The sequence below is a fragment of the Tachypleus tridentatus genome, chromosome 7, assembly GCF_004210375.1.
Source record: "Tachypleus tridentatus isolate NWPU-2018 chromosome 7, ASM421037v1, whole genome shotgun sequence".
In the NCBI taxonomy this organism is placed as follows: Eukaryota; Metazoa; Arthropoda; class Merostomata; order Xiphosura; family Limulidae; genus Tachypleus; species Tachypleus tridentatus.
The window spans coordinates 175,324,622-175,347,211 of NC_134831.1; the positions used below are offsets into that span (position 1 = coordinate 175,324,622).

The 22,590-nt window shown below is 30.9% G+C and overlaps 1 long non-coding RNA gene across 1 annotated transcript in view; it reads left to right on the forward strand.

Annotated features, from left to right (window-relative positions):
- The window catches only part of LOC143257311 (uncharacterized), a 48,059-nt gene extending 31,334 nt beyond the window's left edge, over nt 1-16,725 (forward strand). Inside the window, exons 2-3 of the long non-coding RNA XR_013031781.1 lie at nt 3,468-3,532; nt 15,811-16,725. This is a non-coding gene — a long non-coding RNA (uncharacterized LOC143257311). The remainder of the gene's footprint in view (nt 1-3,467; nt 3,533-15,810) is intronic.
- The last annotated feature ends 5,865 nt before the right edge of the window (nt 16,726-22,590 follow it).

Here is a 22,590-nt window from a genome sequence, read left to right on the forward strand (position 1 = left end):
CTGATATGTCTTATTAAAGAGAGGTCTTGTTCTTAGGCGTTGTCTATGTCTTGAGTCAGATGAATTGTCGTATTGTTGGAAGTTGCCTCATACGTCTTGATAAAGTGGCGCTCGTGTTGTTATAGGTGATCTCATATATCTTGATACAAGTGAATTTTCGTGTTGTTAGAGGTGTTCTCATATGTCTTGATAAAGAGGCGTCGTGTTGTTAGAGGTGGCTTGAGATATCTTCATACAGATGAATTGTCGTGTTGTTAAAGATGTTTTGATATGTCTTGATATGGAGGAATTGTCGAGTTTTTAGGGTTGGCCTCGTATTTCTTCATCAAGAGAAGCCGTGTTGTTAGAAGTTGTCAGATATGTGTTGATACAGGTGAATTATCGTGTTGTTAGAGGTATCCTCATATGTCTTAATAAAGAGGCGTCGGGTTGATAGAGGTGGTTTGATACGTCTTGAAAGAGATGAATTTTCGTGTTATTAGAGGTGGCCTCATATGTCTTGATAAAGAGAGGTGGTGTTGTTATAAGTGATTTGATATGTCTTGATATAGATGAAGTGTTGTGTTATTAGAGGTGGCCTCATATGTCTTGATAAAGAGGAGCCGAGTTGTTGGAGGTGGTCTGATATGTGTTGATACAGATGAATTGTCGTGTTGTTAGAGGTGTGTGATATGTGTTGATACAGATGAATTGTCGTGTTGTTAGAGGTGTGTGATATGTGTTGATACAGATGAATTGTTGTGTTGTTAGAGGTGTGTGATATGTGTTGATACAGATGAATTGTCGTGTTGTTAGAGGTGTGTGATATGTGTTGATACAGATGAATTGTTGTGTTGTTAGAGGTGTGTGATATGTGTTGATACAGATGAATTGTCGTGTTGTTAGAGGTGTGTGATATGTGTTGATACAGATGAATTGTTGTGTTGTGCAAAACATTCAGCAATGGTTAAAACATAGTAGAGCGTAAAATTTTCTCTGCCAACTTTAAAGCAACCAATCAATGTGTGTCTTTCCTAAACACAAAATTCAGAACTTTTTATTTATTTTGGTGTTATGATCACTGGACTTTGTGCACTGCGCATATCGCATGGACTGATCTTGAATTACAAATCCTTATTCTTAGAAAAGACGGGATTTGAAAGTAACAAAGGACGTGATCTGATATTATCAGAAACATAACGTGATAAATGTAAAATTATTAAACGTTAGTTTATCTTACCAATAATAAGAATGCTAATAATAGTAATAAATACGACTTTAGCTTAAGTTTTAAATTTCATCCCCTTAACCACTCATTACAAAGATTTATTCAGTGATAGTCAACACAAAGGGTTCTACCACTTCGTTGGTATTTCTTTACATAAAATGAATATTTCTTTGTGAACTACATCAATGTCAAGGTACTGTCGCTTCGTTGGTCTTTCTTTACATAAAATGTATGTTTTTCAGAGAACTATACCAATGTCTAGGTTCTACCGCTTCGTTGGTCTTTCACTACATAAAATATATGTTTGTTAGTGAACTATATCAAAGACAAGGTTCTGTCGCTTCGTTGTCTTTCTTTACATAAAATGAATTTTTCTTTGTGAACTATATGAGACAAATTGTGAGATAAATCTAAGACGAAATGGTCAGTGTGAACCAAGTAGGGTCATACTCTGTCACGTGTCAACTGGTCAGTGTGAACCAAGCAGGGTCATACTCTGTCACGTGTCAATTGGTCAGTGTGAACCAAGCAGGGTCATACTCTGTCACGTGTCAACTGGTCAGTGTGAACCAAGCAGGGTCATACTCTGTCACGTGTCAACTGGTGATTGTGAACCAAGCAGAGTCATACTTTGTCACGTGTCAACTGGTCAGTGTGAACCAAGCAGAGTCATACTTTGTCACGTGTCAACTGGTCAGTGTAATTACAGTTACACGGTGTCAGTTATCACGGAGAGCTGATGTCATTTAAAGGGGATAAAAACATTAGAAAAACGCTGTTGATAAGTTAGGAGTGTTTTAAGTGAATATACATTTACATTATTTTGGAAATGGAATTGTCTTAGAAATGTAACACTGTATTCGAAAATAAAGTCCGTTAAAAAGAAAAAGGTTAAGTAGTTCAAGAGCCTAACGTTTTGTTCACATAACAGAATAGCTAGAGGAGGAAACGTAACTTAATCGGCATGAATATTAATGTGTTTATTTTATGATACCCTATTGTGTTTTCATGCTTTTGGCTTAGTTTCCAATCTGTTTGCTTTTATAATATTTGTCTTTCTTTCAAGGGAATCGAATTCTGGATTTTAGTGTTGTAAACCTTCAAGACTACCAGGACTTGTTTGTTTTGTTTGTTTTTTAATTTCGCGCAAAGCTACACGAGGTCTATCTGCGCTAGTCGTTCCCAATTTAGCAGCGTAAGACTACAGGGAAAGCAGCTAGTCATCACCATCACTCTTGGGATACTCTTTTAATAACGAATAGTGGGATTGATCGTCACATTATAACGCCCCCTCGACTAAAAGAGCAAGCATGTTTGTTGTGACGGGAATTCGAACCCGTGACCTTCAGATCACGAGTCTAGCGCTTTAACCACCTAGCCATGCCGAGCCGGTTACCAGGACTTGGAGACAAAATCGAGAAAACTGTAATGGATAATCCTGGAAACAAAATTTATCAAAGAAAAATCACGTCATTAGCTAAAAAAACGATAACGAAAAGAGAGTTAAATATTATTTAATAATACAGTTAATTAATTAAATATTAGTTAACTAATAATTAAAAATTAGTTTAAATTAATTAAGAATACATTTAATTAATTAAGAATACAGTTAATTAATTAAGAATTTGTTAACTATCAATTAGAAATTAGTTTAAAATTAATTAAGAAATACAGATCATTAATTAAGAATACAGTTAATTAATTAAAAATTAGTTCGGTTTCCCTCGGTGGGCTTAACAGATAGCCTGAGGTGGCTTTATTATAAGAAAAACACACCATGCACTTTAATAAGAATACAGTTAACAAGTAATTAAGAATCGGTTTACAATTAATTAATTTAATTTTTAAAATTTTAATTAGATTTCATTAACATCAAAATACATTTATTTTACTTATTTTAAACATTCTCTCGGTTCAAGCAAAAACAAACGTCTAGTGTGACAAGAAACTGCTCTTTACCTCTCTAGTGTGACTAGGAACTGCTCTTTACCTCTCTAGTGTGACAAGGAACTGCTCTTTACCTCTCATTCCAAAATAAACGTATTATTAAGTAAATAAACTTACTATCTCGTTCTCTTTGATTGCTACGCATGCACAAACTTATTATTACAGCGTTTAGTATCCAGCACACGCACATGGACAAGAATAAATAAAACACATTGCATAGGGTGAATAATTAAAGTGCTATGTTTTTAATGAGTTTTTCTCGACCTATAAGCAGAAAATGTGTCTTTTCAATTTTTTTTTTTTATCATTTTAGTGAAACCGTGTTGCCGACAAAGTGTACTTCACAGTTTGGAACCATGGTGCGCTATAAGAGTGACAGTGAGTACTGTTGACTAATTGGCTTCCCTTTAGCAGTCTATCAATTCAAGATTAGGGAAGTCTAAGCGTTCAGTTCAGTTAAAATTCTGAAAGAAAAAATTAAAACTAGGAGAACAGGAAATCAAAGAGTTTTGTTGTTCTGCTGAAGTTGATTTCTAGTTGCACAAATTTTAAAGCAAACAAATGTTTAGAAGAAATGTTGCACATAAACAAAAAGTGAAGAGTTTCCAGACATTGTTACACTGTATGATGTTATGAAAGTAGTTTCAAAAGCTAATAAAAAATATGATACGCTTAACGCAGACACTGTGCAACGCCATCTGGTGGTAATTCGTTTAGCGCTATAGTATTCTGCAGATTCGGTAGAACCTCAGGAAAGTTGAAAGCGAATCATTGTAATTGTGAATAAGACGATGAGCCTGAGATGATTACTGCTATCATCTCCATGACGACGAAGACATGTGACATGTGCGACCTCTTACGCCATTTTAAACGAATTGTCAGATAAAACGATGAAAGAAAATTATAGTACTAAAGCCCGGATGCAAGCAAAATCGCGAAACTTTTTGTTACAAACAGACCATGACTAATTGCTCATTGTCTCGTCCAGTTCACGAGTTCTTCTAACAGCGCCCTTAAACGTTGGTGTTATCTTAACAGTTTTATTGTGATCAAGGTCTTTATTACGTGAATTTTGACAAAAAAAACAACAAACAAACTCGAGTCAGCTCGTTGTTGTTTGAATCAAAATAACATTTAAATTGTTTTTAATTGTCCTTACATTTAAGAAAATTTCTTTATTATTTTTATCTCATATTTTTGTTCTCTCTGAGTTCGTTACTCTAGAAATTATAAAAGAAAAGTAGATAAATGATTGTTAGAAAACTATAAAGAACATATACAGTCATGTGAAAAAGTTAGGACACCCTATAAAAGCCTGTGTAATTTTGTAACATTTTTGGATATATAGATATTTAATCTCAATTTTAACAATACTGAAACATTATAGAAATATAAATAAACAATTAAAACTGAAGAAAAGACTTTTCAAGATCCTTTGCAAATGTAATTCTACAAAAATGCATATTCTAACTGAGGAAAAAATTAGGACACCTTACCCCCTAATAGCTAGTGTTAACCCCATTGGCTGAAATAACTGCAATGAGACACTCCTTGTAGCCATCTACCAGTCTCTGACATCGGTCTGAAGAAAGTTTGCCCCACTCCTCAATGCAGAATTCTTTCAGCTGTGAGATGTTTGAGGGGTTTCTTGCATGTACAGCCTGTTTCAAGTCACCCCACAGCATCTCAATGAGATTAAGATCTGGGCTTTGACTCGGCCATTCCAGGACTCTCCATTTCATTGTTTTCAACCAGTCCTTGTTGGATTTACTGGTATGTTTTGGGTCATTATCGTGTTGCAGGGTCCAGTTCCGCTTCAGCTTTAATTTTCGTACAGATAGTCTCACATGATCTTCAAGCACACTCTGATACATAGTAGAATTCATGGTGGATTCTATGATTGTGAGCTGTCCAAGTCCTGCAGCAGCAAAGCAGCCCCAAACCATGACACTTCCACCTCCATGCTTCACAGTTGGTATGAGGTTTTTTTCCTGGAATGCTGTATTTGGTTTACGCCAAACATGTCCTCTGTTTTGGTGTCCAAATAATTCAATTTTGGACTCACCTGTCCAAAGAACATTATTCCAAAGTCCTGGTTTTGTCTACAATCTCTCTGGCAAACTTTAGTCTGGCCTTGATGTTTCTCTTAGAGAGCAAAGGTTTCCTCCTTGCACACCTCCCATGCAAGTTAAACTTGTGCAGTCTCTTTCTGATTGTAGAGGCATGTACTTATTCACATCACCAGTAGCCAGAGCCTGCTGTAGATCCCGTGATGACATATTAGGGTGTTTGGAGACTTCTTTTAGTATCTTGCGGTCTGCTCTCGGGGTGACTTATTTGCTTGGACGACCAGACCTGGGCATGTTGGCAGTTGTTTTGAAAGCCCTCCATTTGTTGACTATTTTCCAGACAGTGGAATGGCTGATTTTAAAATACTTTGGGATTTTTTTAAATCCCTTACCAGACTCATAAGCTGGTACAATTTTCTTTCTGAAGGCCTCAGACAGCTCTTTTTACTCTGACCATGGTGCTCACTTTCACGTCAACAGTCAGGAGCACACCAAACTAAATGTCTGAGGTTTAAATAGGGCAAGCCTCATTCAAAATGCTGAGTAACGATCTTCTAATCATGTGCACCTGGTGTGATACACCAGTGTGTGAGTTGAGCCATTTTAAGTGGAAATAAATGTGGGGGTGTCCTAACTTTTCCTCAGTTAGAATATACATTTTTGTAGAATTACATTTACAAAAGGCCTGGTATGGCCAAACGCGTAAGGCGTGCGACTCGTAATCCGAGGGTCGCGGGTTTATGTCCGTGTCGCGCTAAACATGCTCGCCCTCCCAGCCGTGGGGACGTATAATGTTACGGTCAATCCCACTATTCGTTGGTAAAAAAGTAGCCCAAGAGTTGGCGGTGGGCGGTGATGACTAGCTACCTTCCCTCTAGTCTTACACTGCTAAATTAGGGACGGCTAGCACAGATAGCCCTCGAGTAGCTTTGTGCGAAATTCCAAAAACAAAAAAAAACAATAAACATTTACAAAAGATCTTGAAAAGTCTTTTCTTCAGTTTTAATTGTTTAGTTATATTCCTATAATCTCTCAGTACTGTTGAAATTTAGATTAAATATCTACATATCCGAAAATTTTACACAAATACATAGGCTTTCATAGGGTGTGCTAACTTCTCACATGACTGTATAAAACCTGAGATGTTGTCGTTGATATGAGTTCCATTGTTACAACCAATTCAGCCTATATATATATATACACACACATATATATATATATATGCTGTTTTATTATTTCTTTACAGGCTTTACTTTTTTGTAGTATCCCGCAAGTACAGCGGTAAATCCACAGATCTAACTAATTATGTATTTATTAACTACTGAAAACAGGAGTTTCAACATTTCGTTCTGTATTTAGTAACTACTACCAACAATGGTTTTAACATTTCATTATGTGGTTAGTAACTACTACCAACAATGGTTTTAACATTTCATTATGTATTTAGTAACTACTAATAACAATGGTTTTATGATTTTATTATGTATTTAATAACTACTGACAACAATGGTTTTAACATTTCACTACGTATTTAACTTCTGCCAACAATGATTTTAACATTTCATTATGTATTAGTAACTACTGACAACAATGGTTTTAACATATCACTATGTATTTAGTAACTACTGACCGCCCCCCAGTGGTACAGTGGTATGTCTGCGGACTTACAAACTAAAAACCGGGTTTCGATACCCGTGGTGGGCAGAGCACAGATAGCCCATTGAGTAGCTTTGTGCTTAATTCTAAACAAACAAACTACTGACCACATTGGTGTTAACATTTAATTTAATATTGTATTTAGTAACTACTACCAACAATGGTTTTAACATTTCATTATGTATTTAGCAACTACTGATCACATTGGTTTTAACATTTCATTATGTATTTAGTAACTATTGACAACAATGGTTTTAACATTTCATCATGTATTTAGCAACTACTGATCACATTGGTTTTAACATTTCATTATATATTTAGTAACTACCGACGACATTGGTTTTAACATTTCATTATGTGTTTAGTAACTACTACCAACAAAGGTTTTAGCATTTCATTATGTATTTAGTAACTACTGACAACAATGGTTTTAACATTTCACTATGTATTTAGTAACTACTAATAACAATGGTTTTATCATTTTATTATGTATTTAAAAATTATTAACAGCCATGGTTTTAACATTTCATTATGTATTAGAAACTACTGACAACAATGGTTCTAACATTTCATTATGAATTTAGTAACTACTGACAACAATAGTTTTAACATTTCATTACGTATTTAGTAACTACTGACAACAATGGTTTTAACATTTCATTATGTATTTAATAACTACTACCAACAATGGTTTTAACATTTCATTATGTATTTAGTAACTACTAATAACAATGGTTTTATCATTTTATTATGTATTTAGAAAGTATTCACAGCCATGGTTTTAACATTACATTATGTATTAGTAACTACTGACAACAATGGTTCTAACATTTCATCATGTATTTAGCAACTACTGATCACATTGGTTTTAACATTTCATTATGTATTTAGTAACTACTGACAACAATAGTTTTAACATTTCATCATGTATTTAGCAACTACTGATCACATTGGTTTTAACATTTCATTATATATTTAGTAACTACCGACCACATTGGTTTAAACATTTCATTATGTTTTTAGTAACTACTACCAACAAAGGTTTTAGCAATTCATTATGTATTTAGTAACTACTGACAACAATGGTTTTAACATTTCATCATGTATTTAGCAACTACTGATCACATTGGTTTTAACATTTCATTATATATTTAGTAACTACCGACCACATTGGTTTAAACATTTCATTATGTGTTTAGTAACTACTACCAACAAAGGTTTTAGCATTTCATTATGTATTTAGTAACTACTGACAACAATGGTTTTAACATTTCACTATGTATTTAGTAACTACAAATAATAATGGTTTTATCATTTTATTATGTATTTAAAAACTATTAACAGTCATGGTTTTAACATTTCATTATGTATAAGTAACTACTGACAATAATGGTTCTAACATTTCATTATGAATTTAGTAACTACTGACAACAATAATTTTAACATTTCATTATGTATTTAGTAACTACTGACAACAATGGTTTTAACATTTCATTATGTATTAGTGACTACTGACAACAATGGTTTTAACATTTCATTATGTATTTAGTAACTACTGACAACAATGGTTCTAACATTTCATTATGTATTAGTAACTACTGACAACAATAGTTTTAACATTTCATCATGTATTTAGCAACTACTGATCACATTGGTTTTAACATTTCATTATGTATTTAGTAACTACTGACAACAATGGTTTTAACATTTCATCATGTATTAGTAACTACTGACAACAATAGTTCTAAGATTTCATTATGTATTTAGTAACTACTGACAACAATGGTTTTAACATTTCATTATGTATTTAGTGACTACTGACCACATTGGTTTTAACATTTCATTATCTATTAGTAACTATTGACAACAATGGTTTTAACATTTAATTTAATAATATATTTAGTAACTACTGACAACAATGGTTTTAACATTTCATTATGTATTTAGTAACTACTGACAACAATGGTTTTAACATTTCATTATGTATTTAGTAATTCCTGACAACAATGGTTCTAACATTTCATTATGTATTTAGTAACAACTGACAACAATGGTTTTAACATTTCATTATGTATTAGTAACTACTGACAATAATGGTTTTAACATTTCATTATGTATTTAGTAACTACTGACGAGAATGGTTTTAACAGTTCATTATGTATTAGTAACTACTGACAACAATGGTTTTAACATTTCATTATCTATTAGTAACTACTGACAACAATGGTTTTAACATTTAATTTAATATTATATTTATTAACTACTGACAACAATGGTTTTAACATTTCATTATGTATTTAATAACTACTGACAACAATGGTTTTAACATTTCATTATGTATTAGTAACTACTGACAACATTGGTTTTAACATTTCATTATGTATTCAGTAACTACTGACTAGAATGGTTTTAACAGTTCATTATGTATTAGTAACTACTGACAACAACGGTTTTAACACTTCATTATATATTAGTAACTACTGACATCAATGGTTCTCACATTTCATTATGTATTTAGTAACTACCGACAACAATGATTTTAACATTTCATTATGTATTGTTAACTACTGAACACATTGGTTTTAACATTTCATTATGTGTTTAGTAACTACTACCAACAATGGTTTTAGCATTTCATTATGTATTTAGTAACTACTAATAACAATAATTTTATCATTTTATTATGTATTTAAAAACTACTGACAGCCATGGTTTTAACATTTCATTATGTATTAGTAACTACTGACAACAATAGTTCTAACATTTCATTATGTATGTAGTAACTACTGACAACAATGGTTTTAACATTTCGTTATGTATTTAGTAACTACTGACAACAATGGTTTTAACATTTCATTATGTATTTAGTAACTACTGACAACAATGGTTTTAACATTTCATTATGTATTAGTAAATACTGACAACAATGGTTTTAACATTTCATTATGTATTTAGTAACTACTGACAACAATGGTTCTAACATTTCATTATGTATTTAGTAACTCCTGACAACAATGGTTCTAACATTTCATTATGTATTAGTAACTACTGACAACAATAGTTCTAAGATTTCATTATGTATTTAGTAACTACTGACAACAATGGTTTTAACATTTCATTATGTATTAGTAACTACTGACAACAATGCTTTTAACATTTAATTTAATATTGTATTTAGTAACTACTGACAAAAATTGTTTTAACATTTCATTATGTATTAGTAACTAGTGACAAAAATTGTTTTAACATTTCATTATGTATTTAGTAACTACTGATAAAAATGGTTTTATCATTTTATTATGTATTTAGAAACTACTGACAGCCATGATTTTAACATTTTATTATGTATTAGTAACTACTGACAACAATGGTTCTGACATTTCATTGTGTATTTAGTAACTACTGACAACAATGGTTTTAACATTTCATTATGTATTAGTAACTACTGACAACAATGGTTTTAACATTTCATTATGTATTTAATAACTACTGACGAGAATGGTTTTAACAGTTCATTATGTATTAGTAACTACTGACAACAATGGTTTTAACATTTCATTATCTATTAGTAACTACTGACAACAATGGTTTTAACATTTAATTTAATATTATATTTATTAACTACTGACAACAATGGTTTTAACATTTCATTATGTATTTAATAACTACTGACAACAATGGTTTTAACATTTCATTATGTATTAGTAACTACTGACAACATTGGTTTTAACATTTCATTATGTATTCAGTAACTACTGACTAGAATGGTTTTAACAGTTCATTATGTATTAGTAACTACTGACAACAACGGTTTTAACACTTCATTATATATTAGTAACTACTGACATCAATGGTTCTCACATTTCATTATGTATTTAGTAACTACTGACAACAATGATTTTAACATTTCATTATGTATTGTTAACTACTGAACACATTGGTTTTAACATTTCATTATGTGTTTAGTAACTACTACCAACAATGGTTTTAGCATTTCATTATGTATTTAGTAACTACTAATAACAATGGTTTTATCATTTTATTATGTATTTAAAAACTATTGACAGCCATGGTTTTAACATTTCATTATGTATTAGTAACTACTGACAACAATAGTTCTAACATTTCATTATGTATTTAGTAACTACTGACAACAATGGTTTTAACATTTCGTTATGTATTTAGTAACTACTGACAACAATGGTTTTAACATTTCATTATGTATTTAGTAACTACTGACAACAATGGTTTTAACATTTCATTATGTATTAGTAAATACTGGCAACAATGGTTTTAACATTTCATTATGTATTTAGTAACTACTGACAACAATGGTTCTAACATTTCATTATGTATTTAGTAACTCCTGACAACAATGGTTCTAACATTTCATTATGTATTAGTAACTACTGACAACAATAGTTCTAAGATTTCATTATGTATTTAGTAACTACTGACAACAATGGTTTTAACATTTCATTATGTATTAGTAACTACTGACAACAATGCTTTTAACATTTAATTTAATATTGTATTTAGTAACTACTGACAAAATTGTTTTAACATTTCATTATGTATTAGTAACTAGTGACAAAAATTGTTTTAACATTTCATTATGTATTTAGTAACTACTGATAAAATGGTTTTATCATTTTATTATGTATTTAGAAACTACTGACAGCCATGATTTTAACATTTTATTATGTATTAGTAACTACTGACAACAATGGTTCTGACATTTCATTGTGTATTTAGTAACTACTGACAACAATGGTTTTAACATTTCATTATGTATTAGTAACTACTGACAACAATGGTTTTAACATTTCATTATGTATTTAATAACTACTGACAACAATGGTTTTAACATTTCATTATGTATTAGTAACTACTGACAACAATGGTTTTAACATTTAATTTAATATTATATTTAGTAATTATTACCAATAATGGTTTTAACATTTCTTTATGTATTCAATAATTACTGACAACAATTCTTTTAACATTTCATTATGTATTTAATAACTTCTGACAACAATGGTTTTAACATTTCATTATGTATTAGTAACTGTTGACAACAATGGTTTTAACATTTCATTATGTATTAGTAACTGTTGACAACAATGGTTTTAACATTTCATTATCTATTAGTGACTTTTGACCACATTGGTTTTAACATTTAATTTAATATTATATTTAGTAATTATTACCAATAATGGTTTTAACATTTCTTTATGTATTTAATAATTACTGACAACAATTGTTTTAACATTTCATTATGTATTTAATAACTTCTGACAACAATGGTTTTAACATTTCATTATGTATTTAGTAACTACTGACGACAATGGTTTTAACAGTTCATTATGTATTAGTAACTACTGACAACAATGGTTTTAACATTTCATTATGTATTTAATAACTACTGACAACAATGGTTTTAACATTTCATTGTGTATTTAGTAACTACTGACAACAATGGTTCTAAGATTTCATTATGTATTTAGTAACTACTGACAACAATGGCTTTAACATTTCATTATGTATTTAGTAACTACTGACCACATTGGTTTTAACATTTCATTATGTATTTAGTAACTACTGACAACAATTGTTTTAACATTTCATTATGTATTAGTAGCTACTGACAACAGTGGTTTTAACATTTCATTATGTATTAGTAGCTACTGACAACAGTAGTTTTAACATTTCTTTATGTATTAGTAACTACTGACAACAATGGTTCTAAGATTTCATTATGTATTTAGTAACTACTGACAACAATGGCTTTAACATTTCATTATGTATTTAGTAACTACTGACCACATTGGTTTTAACATTTCATTATGTATTTAGTAACTACTGACAACAATTGTTTTAACATTTCATTATGTATTAGTAGCTACTGACAACAGTGGTTTTAACATTTCATTATGTATTAGTAGCTACTGACAACAATGGTTTTAACATTTCATTATGTATTAGTAACTACTGACAACAATGGTTTTAACATTTCATTATGTATTAGTAATTACTGACAACAATGGTTTTAACATTTCGTTATGTATTTAGTAACTACTGACAACAATGGTTTTAACATTTCATTATGTATTTAGTAACTACTGACAACAATGGTTTTAACATTTCATTATGTATTAGTAAATACTGGCAACAATGGTTTTAACATTTCATTATGTATTTAGTAACTACTGACAACAATGGTTCTAACATTTCATTATGTATTTAGTAACTCCTGACAACAATGGTTCTAACATTTCATTATGTATTAGTAACTACTGACAACAATAGTTCTAAGATTTCATTATGTATTTAGTAACTACTGACAACAATGGTTTTAACATTTCATTATGTATTAGTAACTACTGACAACAATGCTTTTAACATTTAATTTAATATTGTATTTAGTAACTACTGACAAAAATTGTTTTAACATTTCATTATGTATTAGTAACTAGTGACAAAAATTGTTTTAACATTTCATTATGTATTTAGTAACTACTGATAAAAATGGTTTTATCATTTTATTATGTATTTAGAAACTACTGACAGCCATGATTTTAACATTTTATTATGTATTAGTAACTACTGACAACAATGGTTCTGACATTTCATTGTGTATTTAGTAACTACTGACAACAATGGTTTTAACATTTCATTATGTATTAGTAACTACTGACAACAATGGTTTTAACATTTCATTATGTATTTAATAACTACTGACAACAATGGTTTTAACATTTCATTATGTATTAGTAACTACTGACAACAATGGTTTTAACATTTAATTTAATATTATATTTAGTAATTATTACCAATAATGGTTTTAACATTTCTTTATGTATTCAATAATTACTGACAACAATTCTTTTAACATTTCATTATGTATTTAATAACTTCTGACAACAATGGTTTTAACATTTCATTATGTATTAGTAACTGTTGACAACAATGGTTTTAACATTTCATTATGTATTAGTAACTGTTGACAACAATGGTTTTAACATTTCATTATCTATTAGTGACTTCTGACCACATTGGTTTTAACATTTAATTTAATATTATATTTAGTAATTATTACCAATAATGGTTTTAACATTTCTTTATGTATTTAATAATTACTGACAACAATTGTTTTAACATTTCATTATGTATTTAATAACTTCTGACAACAATGGTTTTAACATTTCATTATGTATTTAGTAACTACTGACGACAATGGTTTTAACAGTTCATTATGTATTAGTAACTACTGACAACAATGGTTTTAACATTTCATTATGTATTTAATAACTACTGACAACAATGGTTTTAACATTTCATTGTGTATTTAGTAACTACTGACAACAATGGTTCTAAGATTTCATTATGTATTTAGTAACTACTGACAACAATGGCTTTAACATTTCATTATGTATTTAGTAACTACTGACCACATTGGTTTTAACATTTCATTATGTATTTAGTAACTACTGACAACAATTGTTTTAACATTTCATTATGTATTAGTAGCTACTGACAACAGTGGTTTTAACATTTCATTATGTATTAGTAGCTACTGACAACAGTAGTTTTAACATTTCTTTATGTATTAGTAACTACTGACAACAATGGTTCTAACATTTCATTATGTATTTAGTAACTACTGACAACAATGGTTTTAACATTTCATTATGTATTAGTAACTACTGACAACAATGGTTTTAACATTATATTATATATTTAGTAACTACTGACAACAATGGTTTTAACATTTCATTATGTATTAGTAACTACTGACAACAATGGTTTTAACATTTCATTATGTATTAGTAATTACTGACAACAATGGTTTTAACATTTCATTATGTATTAGTAACTACTGACAACAATGGTATTAACATTTCATTATGGATTAGTAACTACTGACAACAATGCTTTTAACATTTAATTTAATATTGTATTTAGTAACTACTGACAAAAATTGTTTTAACATTTCTTTATGTATTAATAACTACTGAGAACAATGGTTTTAACATTTCATTATGTATTTAGTAACTACTGACAGCCATGGTTTTAACATTTTATTATGTATTAGTAACTACTGACCACAATGGTTCTGACATTTCATTATGTATTAGTAACTACTGACAACAATGGTTTTAACATTTCATTATCTATTAGTAACTACTGACAACAATGGTTTTAACATTTAATTTAATATTATATTTAGTAATTATTACCAATAATGGTTTTAACATTTCATTATGTATTTAATAACTGCTGACAACAATTGTTTTAACATTTCATTATGTATTAGTATCTACTGACAACAATGGTTTTAACATCTAATTATGTATTTAGTAACTACTACCAAGAATGGTTTATATATATTTTTAAAAAACGACGAAGTTTATAGTAGAAACAACATGTATGTGATGGTTATAATTATTGTCACATGTTAAATGTTTTAAAGTACAAAGCTTGAGGGAGGGCTGGTTATCAGCACTATGTCTGGCATTCGCACTATCCCCTGGTGGCGCAGTGTCATGTCTGCGAACTTATATCACTTGCAATCAGGTTTCTTTTTGCAGCTTTGCGCTAACTATGAAATCACAGCTTACAAATCTTTGAGGTTATGCTTGAGCTAGCCAGAGGAGGAACGTATTTTCTGCTTATAAACATTCAAATACTTAAAGAAACGATTCTAAACCGTTTATTACCTTTATAAACATTTCAGTTCAGTTGAACGTAGTCATTTTGAAACATAAAATGTAAATATTGACATAGTAATTTAAATACAAACAAGTTTGTCTTTTTACTATTACTAAACTTAAGAAAATATTATAGTTCAAAATGAGATTCGTTAATCATACCATTAATAAGCTATTTGTATCTCGTTTTCAGCTTAATATCAATTTACTTTCCTCAAAGGTTAGTGACGTCATGTGAAAACCTCAGGTGAGAGGGCGTTAGTACCATCTGCACCGTAGACTGACAAAAATGAAAAACGTTTTTCACACTTTCTTACATCGAAATATTAGAGTAGCTTGTGGTGTCCAGAAAATGAGAAGTATATAAACATGTAAAAATATTTTGTAATAACTGATTTTATATTAATTTCAGAAATAAACGTATTATTACGTATACCTATATTTTGCAATTGCAAATTACTTTCTATATTAATGACGAATTCACACATACTGAAGTTTGAGTTATGTAGTGACTCGTAATACATTCATGTATAAAAACAAAATCAATCAACTAACAGACAACACCGATGTAGACCTTTAGTTCTTGTACCTAAAAAAACCCAACACTTCCTTGCTTTCCATTATAACAAACACAGTGTTTAAGACAGCTTTGATAATCGCGTAATATTTCCACGTTATGTATCAATATAACAAACACAGTGTTTAAGACAGCTTTGATAATCGTGTAACATCTACACGTTATGTATCAATATGACACAGAGAAAATGGCAGATAAACATAGAGAAATAAACATGGTTAGGTAGAAACATAAATGGATGAGTTTTAATAATGTTATACGCTTAGCTTTTATCTGAATGAATCGAAGTTTGTCAAGTAATATTTTACAATCGTTTTCTATTGGCCAAAAATAAGTGAAACCTCTAGAGTCTAAACAAACAATCTACGCTTAATCATAGACGAGAAACAACTTCGTTCGAACGTCTATACGTTATGGTGATGAATACCACGAGAGTAAAACAGCGAAGAGGCAGACGCTTAACACCTACAACCTGCACGTGAGACGAAATGATTGCTTACGTACGTTGAAGTATGTGGTTACTAGGACAACCAAATAACGTGCGTTTAACAAACGATATATGAGATGTTTTAAAGCGTTTAGGATTCTACTTAATATTAACAATAATAATAATTATTACTGTTTAGGAACTTTGAGGATTTTTAAAATATAAATATATTTGCTTATTTAATTAGTAAAACTTCAAACGAAACTAAAATCTAAAAATCCTATTATTTAAATATTTCAATCAAGTAAAAAAATAAACTTTTTAAGAGACTTAATTACCTTTTAAGACTTAAAACAAAATGTATATTTTTATAATTTTCGAAACTTCACTTAATTACTGGTAACATAACGTAAATACAATTTACTGTTATACTATTTATTAGTACAATTCAACCAGGTGTATAAATAATAACCAGTTTCCTTAATCATCGAAAGAAGGTTATTTCAAATTTGGTAATTTCAACCGTAAATATCTGGTTGTTGTTACTGTTTAAGCGCAAGATTAAACAATAGGCTAACTCTCTGTAACGTGTGAAATCAAAATCCTCATTTCAAATTAGCGTTTGGTTCAATACTATTACTCTTAATTATTGAAAAGTTTGCCACGTGTTTCGATAATGTAATATTCGGTATTACAACTAGCGACAGTCAGGTGGTTCAGAGATGCGTGTCGTTGAGTACACAACTTATAAAAATCCTGAATCAACACCCACGTGCTTATATATAAATAGAGCGTAGGTCGTAGCTACAGTTACGACAGAAAGTGTTCGTACCCCTGAGTCCCGAGTGGTTTTTTGCTCATAACGTAAAATGTATCACGAGTAGGCTAATAGAAGTATAATATATTATAAATACAATACTTACACACATCTACATATTTTTTATGTAAATTAAACGACAAATAAACTGTTTATAAACAAATAACCAAAAATAGAAGAAGCAGAAAGTGTTCGAACAGTTCAGAACGTGTGAAAAAACTGATATTCCCGTAAAAATTTTGTTTAGTTTGGCAAATAAACTACATTATATCATTCCAGAACTAGACACTGGGTTCATAATTATTGGAATTTAGCCAGCAAAAAATGTACTTCCTGCAATTTAGCACCTTCTCCGTCATTATCTGCTTGGTCATCATGGCGAACAGGAAACAACTGTCCAGTGATTTAAAGAACCGAATTATTGTAAAATACAAGTCTCGTGTGTCTCTTTCCTGTAATGCTACACAACTTAATGTGCCGAAATCTACTGTTCAAAGCATAATTGCCAAGTTTATGCTTACAGGATCAACTACTTACCTCCCTCGTTCCGGACGCCCCACTAAAATTCCAGAGAGAGCCAAGAGGAAGGTTCTCATTTAACACGTCATGACATACAGAAACTGGTAAGGGAAACTAGGATTGAAGTAATCACCTCTACAGTTACAAACATGTTACGCTCTTCTGGGTTCAAAGCATGCCATCCTTGTAGAACTCCATATTTAAAGTCTATTCATTTAGAAGTACGATTGAGGTATGCAAGAAAGCATACAGATAAACCCTTTACCTATTGAAAGAGTATTCTTTGGTCAGACGAGACTACAATCGAGCTTTTTGGCCACAATGATGTTCACAATATTTTCCGTAAGAAGGGGGAACGAAATCTTCTAAAGAACACCGTCCCTACAGTTAAACACGGAGGTGACTCGATCATGCTATGGGGTTCCTTCAGCTCTTCTGGTGTAGACAGCCTTCACCGCGTCAACATAATCATGAAAAAAAAGAGTACGTTGATATATTAGGCACTTATATCAAGGATGATGCTCGGAACTTGCAGCTTGGGCGTCGTTGGATCTTCCAGCACGACAATGACCCTAAGCATACATCGAAATATGTGCAATCCTGGTTGCAAAAGAACCACATAAGCGTTCTGGAGTGGTCATCGCAGTCACCTGATCTCAACCCAATTGAAAACGTTTGGTATGAGTTGAAGACCAGGGTTCATCAGCGTCATCCGAAAAACGTGCAAGAGTTGGAGGCTTTCTGTAAAGAAGAATGGAAGAAAATACCAGTCGAATACTGTCAAACGATCATGGAGGGCTATGAGGAGAAATTGCATCAAGTAATTTACCTGAAAGACTACACAACTGACCATTAAAGTAGACGCACGAACACTTTCTCCCCTCCTATGTTTGGTTATTTGTTTATAAACAGTTTATTTGTCGTTCAATTTACATAAATATTTATCTGGATGTGTGTTAGTATAATATTTATAATATACTGTACTTTCATTATCCTAATCGTGATACTTTTTAAGTTATGAGGAAAAAACTACTCACGACGCAGGAGTACGAACACTTTCTGTCCGATCTGTACCAATCTAAATTTTAAACACACTTAGTATACATTATAAACATTGATCTCTTTATATGTTGTTAAGTTTAGTTCCATGTGGTGTAAACGTTATAACTTCACAAAACCGAATCACGACCCCTGATTACTGGACATACAACTCATACTGACCATACCCTGAAGAACTTCGACCTCTGTTTACTGGACATACACCTCATACTGACCATACCCTGAAGAACTTTGACCTCTGTTTACTGGACATACAACTCATACTGACCATACCCTGAAGAACTTCGAACCGTAAAGAGGTTCAACTCCTAAAAATGAGCTTACACCTTGTGACGAGTCTTCTCACTAAGAAAATCACAAATATAAACAATAAAATCACAGGTAGTTAAAAAATAAATATATACACGTGTTTTATCATGATGTCAGTAGTTTAATACTGGAATATATATATACACGTGTTTTATCATGATGTCAGTAGTTTAATACTGGAATATATATGTACACGTGTTTTATCATGATGTCAGTAGTTTAATACTGGAATATATATATATACACGTGTTTTATCACGATGTCAGTAGTTTAATACTGGAATATATATATACACGTGTTTTATCATGATGTCAGTAGTTTAATATTGGAATATATATATACACGTGTTTTATCATGATGTCACTATATATATATATGTGTGTGTGTGTGTGTGTGTTTTATCATGACTTCAGAAGTTTAATATCAAACTGATTTTCATAATCTGTTAATTTTTTGAACGCTGTATTTTAACTGGTCTCCATCATCTCCGGTTAAAATAATAAATATAATTTGTTGAAAGAAATACTTTATCAACAGTAAGCTTTGAAAATGTTGTTACATTTTATTTTATTTTAAAAACGTTCGTTTGGTGTTATTATAAAACAATTATTATGTTGAAGAAAGATTTAATATTCTACTTCCATTTTTCTTTATTCGTATTTTTGTAGCTTAGTCATTTCCATATGTAACTAGATGAATTGCTTATTATACATATAAAAGTGTAAGTGGCTTTAACGAGTACAGCAAATTTCATTAACTTTTGAAAATAACTTCAAACAGTTGTTACTAAAACATAAAAAACGTTATTTTTTAATATTCTCTAATATTGATTATAAATCTGTAAAACACATGAGTTTTGGGGAAGTTAAAAATAAACACTTTTTAGAAAAATTTGCTCTCCCAATTAGTACAAATCTAAAAACATCAACTGTCATTAAATCTGTGTTTTCATCGAAACGTTCCTGAAACGCCGTTTTCAGTCAAGTTTGATACATGTAGGATAAGTCCCAATGGGTAATTTGGTAAGATTACTATTAACTCAAAGGTCACATTAAAAGTCAAATGTTTTCTTGTTCTGACTGAATGAAAATCTGTAGAAAGGAAGGAGACGTGCGTCGTATTCCACTTACTGATTTTTACCATACCACCTTCACCTTTAACGAGAGAAAAGAGAAACCGAATGTAAATAGATTTATCTTTTACGCAGCGCCCTCTCAAATCTATATAAAAATACAAACCACTAGTACACAAAATTAATTAAATGTCAATTAGATAAGACCGTAGATAGATAGATTTTGGTTAGGGTTAAATTGTCATTATTAAGGTAACTTTAAAAACTGATTTTTAATTTACTTAAGATATGAGATTCCCTTTGTTCTTTAAAAAACAATAAATTATATTTTTTAAAGAGTCGTATGCTATTTATTGAAATTAAAACTTTAAAGTTACGAACAAGTGATTAGTATAAATATTCCTCTTCTACTCACATTCCAGCCACCTGTGTGGCTTCTATGCCGTGCACTTCGGCTGTGCCAAGAAACGGAACTCCATTCTTTTATCCGACACTAAAAGGCTGTTGTTACGATGGCCTCTTTCCCATGATGCCTCTGAAACTTTCCTGGTGTTTTAACTCATGTGTCACAGCACAAACTTCTCTTCTTGTGCATATCGTAACTAGGGATAATAAATATGAGACTATTTTAGTGTAACCATGTACATTAAATCCCACACTATTAAACATAACTTCGCAGTGTTTTGTAACCATGTACATTAAATCCCATACTATTAAACATAACTTCGCAGTGTTTTGTAACCATGTCGCCTTCTCAGTAGGTTGAAACGCAACTGTTTATTGGATAAAGCCAGCTATTTTATCTAGAAGCTAAGTATTGAAACTGTAAATCTAAACGATCATAACGTATACGTAACCTAAAATTAAAGCAATTGAAAATCATACATATATGTATATATACATACATACGTACATGCATATACTTACTTCGTTCTTTTCGAACTACAAGTATGAGAGGATCAGAGATAAAATAGAAAGTCATCTTAAAGACCAACCAACTAGAGCACAATATTAAAAAAAAATAATAATAATATACTTCTGATAACAATTGCGAACTTCTCTTTGAGTGGTAAATATAATAAATATTGTTCACTGTTAGTCTGAGAAATACAGTTGCAGTTTTACTGTTCGATTGAACGACACAGTCACGTCTACACTGTTAGACTTAACGATACAACCACAGTTTTACTGTTACATTGAATGATACAGTCACATTTATACTGTTGAATTGAACGATACAGTCACATTTACACTGTTTAATTGAACGATACATTTACGACTAATAATTAGATGATATGATACAGTCATGCATTCATTGTTCCACCTAATAACATAGTGATATATTGAATGTAGTCGCAACTTAACTATCAGATTGAGTGATACAGTCACATCCTCATTATTATAAAATTGTTATCACAGTCATTTTAGGTGACATGAAAATGACAATATCCATATCTAAATGAATTGCTTATCACCGTTTTTATAATACCGAAAGAGTCATCATACAAAGACATACACTTACAACGCGCGACCCCAGCATGGCCAGGTGGGGTAAGACGTTCAACTCGTTATCGGAGAGTCACGGGTTTGAATCTCCCTTGCATCAAACATGCTCGCCATTTCAGCAGTGGAGGCATTATAATGTTACGGTCAATCCCACTATTCGTTGGTAGAAGAGTAGCTCAAAAGATGGTGGTGAGTGGTTATGACTACAAAATTAGGGACAGCTTGTGTAGCTTTGCACGAAATTCAAACGCAACGTATACATTTTTTGCCTTCATTTAATAAGTTTGAATCATCAACAAAATTATTTCACCCCTGTCACATATGTTCTCTTTTATTTTGTAATCGTATGATTCCGTCACAACCAATGGATTAGCAGTCAACTTGAGGGCATTTGACGATAAATTTTGAGGTTTTAGTCTTCGCGCAGCTTTATGCGTAAAACACTCCTATAGGTAAACCTAAATTGTTTTACAATGAATTGTAATTAGATTTGTTTATTTTTACAGATTATGCAGCGTTTTGTCTGTAACTACCAACTAGATTAGAATTGTAAAAAACGTAATTTAGTAACTAACATTCCAGCTAAGCAATACTCCCGTGAACGTTATTCTAAGTGCTTCCATCTAGCGAACATTGTTAAATTTACCATGTGTTTCTTTCTTTTAAATAGCAAAATAAAATATCATTGTCAATAACTTAGGCACATATAAAAAA